The sequence below is a fragment of the Chinchilla lanigera genome, unplaced genomic scaffold (genome assembly GCF_000276665.1).
Source record: "Chinchilla lanigera isolate Chin_1 unplaced genomic scaffold, ChiLan1.0 scaffold00057, whole genome shotgun sequence".
In the NCBI taxonomy this organism is placed as follows: Eukaryota; Metazoa; Chordata; class Mammalia; order Rodentia; family Chinchillidae; genus Chinchilla; species Chinchilla lanigera.
This window is the reverse complement of record NW_004955458.1, coordinates 5,312,754-5,315,275: the sequence shown is the minus strand read 5'-3', so window position 1 is coordinate 5,315,275 and position 2,522 is coordinate 5,312,754. Positions and strand designations below refer to the sequence as shown.

The following is a 2,522-nucleotide window of genomic DNA, read 5'->3' as shown; positions in this document are numbered from 1 at the left end:
CCTGCAGCGGGGCGCGCGTGCGGGAGGCCGGGGGCCGCGAGGGCGGTCACCCTGGTCGAGGCCCTCGCCGGTCATCCGGGCCGCAGAGGTGCGCCTTGGCCGGCCTGGATCTTACCGGGTCGGGAGCGTCGCTGCAAAGCCACCGCCTTCTGGTTCGGCCGCGTTTCCAAGAGAAACCTGCAGCCTAAGGCTAACGCGCAAGCGTTTCCTTACCAAGTAGGGAGGGATCTGGGAGGGGCGGAAATGAGAAATTCTGAATTTTTGTGCTTTTGTTTTGTTTTTTGGAGACCTTAAACTCACCATGTAGCCCGGACTGGTCTCGAACTCCTGGGGATCCTTCTGTCTCAACCTCCTGAGTGCTGGGATCACAGGTGTGCACCACCACGACCGGAGAAATCCTAAATTCTTACCTGTGGCCATTAGCATGTTTGAATTCGTTCATTCGTCTAGTCACCAGGTGTCTATTGAACACTTACATGTACGCAGTACTGTTCCTCCGACTGACCTTCCTTTGATGGAAGCTGAGAACAAATAGTTCCAGCCCTAACGCAGTTGGAGTGGGATGTCTAATGCTCTGGCTGGCCGGGGAGAAAGTTGCAATATTCGAGATAAAAGGGATACTGGCGCTGCCTGGGAGGCAGTGGTTGTGACACAGGGTGAAGTGCAGGTGGTCAGGTAAGCGCTGGAAGAGGTTGGGTATGGAAGGGTGGGTGGAATTCAGGGCCAAGGGGTAGAAGGCTTTCTGTGCAGAGACCAGAGCACAAAGCCATTGAGACAAGAAGGAACTTGTCTATTTATGAAGATGTACATAGTAAAGCAGGGCTGGAACTTGAGAACCAGTGGAAAGAAACAAGATTTAAGATTAGGAAGGGTAGGCACTGGAGATCCCCGTAAGTGGATTTAATCTAGTGAGTGTGCTTTCAGAAGGGCCACTTAGGCATCATTCTGGAGGGTGACTGGAGTGTTGCCAAAGTTCACACACGGAAAGTGAACCAAAGCGTGGCTGCTGAGTTGGGAGAAAGGGATGTCCTGTAAAGCTATAGATAATTTGGAAAATACATAGTGGAGCCAGGCAGAATGGTGCACAGTTGTAATCTCTGCACTTGGTGGGCAGGCTGAGGCAGGAGGGTGTTGAGTTCAAACTCAGCCTGGACAATTTAGTGACCCAGTGAGACCCTGTCTCAAATTTTTTTAAAAAGGTCTGGTCCACATAGTTCTGTGTGAAGGCCTAGTGAGGAAAAAAGAGGGGCTGGGGATTTAGCTCAGCGGCACAGCGCCTGCCTGGCAAGCGCATGGTCATGAGTTCGATTCCCGGTACCGGAAAAAAGCCAAAAAAAAAAAGGAAAAAAGAAAGCAAACAAGCTATTCTTAGCGGGTGTGGGCTTTGAGGGAAAAGTGAGACATTGAGAGTGAGTTCCAGGTTTCTGCCTAAAGTGGGGAGAGTAGAGGTGATGTGAAAAGGAGCAGTGCTGGGGAAAAGGTGAGTTCAGTCTGGAACATGTTTCAGGCACCTGAGGGCAGCTGGATATGTGACCCTGAGCTCAGCAGATAACCTGGGTTGGGAATAGATTTAAGAATTGTGGACTCTGTGGGCATGGATGACATGCCCAGCAGGAGCAAGGAGAGGGCCAAGGGCTGAATCCAAAGCCACAGCCGCATTTGGGAGGCTGGTAAAGGAAGACTCCGAAGGGGCGGCCAGAGGTTGAGGGGGATCATGAAACCCCAGGGAGCAGAGCTTCAAGGAGGGCGTGGAGGATACAGAGAGGAGGAGTAAGACAAGCACCGAGAAATGCCTGTCTCATTTGTTACCCGGTAACCCCTGCAGCAGCAGTGTGAGGACAAGAGCCAGGCGGGGGTGGGCTCAGGGATGAACGGGGCGGAGGGAGTGGTGGTGGGAAGCTTGGGGCTGTTTCTGGAGATTTGTCAGGAAGAAAACAAGGAAGACCAGGAACTCATTTATTGAGAAGCACACAGAAAAGGAGGAGAGAGTGTACAAGATTGTTGAGACAAATGTTAAAGAAGATACAAATAATACTTTTTTTTTTTGACACAGGGTCTCCCTATGCAGTTGAGGCTGGCCTTGAGCTCACTTTGTAGCCCAGGCTTGTCTCAAACTCGCAGTGATCCTCCTGCCTCAGCCTCCCTAGTGCTGGGATTACAGGCGTGCACCACCACCAAATAATACTTTTATATACTGCAGTACTTTTAGTTATTTTATATACTGGGGTCTTATGGACGTAATTTCAAGAATTAAGGGTCTAGGGGACACTTAGCCTCTGGCCTAGCATGGGAGGCCATGGTTCAATCCCCAGCGCAGCAGTTGGTGGGAGCGGGGAGTCTGTATAAGGGATTCACTTCGGTCCAGAAAAATCGTCAGAGGAAGAATGAAAGTGGAGATACAGGCAAATGTGGAGGGTTATTGGGAGGGGCGAACGTCATGCTCGATCTCCATAATTTTCCTAAAGCTGTCTGAGAGGAAGGCGGGAGGGTCTCTCCAGGAGTGAAGGCTTTAGAACAGCTGT

At 51.1% G+C, this 2,522-nt stretch overlaps 1 protein-coding gene across 1 annotated transcript in view; it reads right to left on the bottom strand.

Moving 5' to 3' along the window:
• Pip4k2c (phosphatidylinositol-5-phosphate 4-kinase, type II, gamma) overlaps nucleotides 1-193 on the bottom strand; it is a gene marked incomplete in the record, with an annotated part of 12,535 nt that extends 12,342 nt beyond the window's left edge. Inside the window, 1 exon segment of the mRNA XM_005397400.2 lies at nucleotides 7-193.
• Between the last annotated feature and the right edge of the window lie 2,329 nt (nucleotides 194-2,522).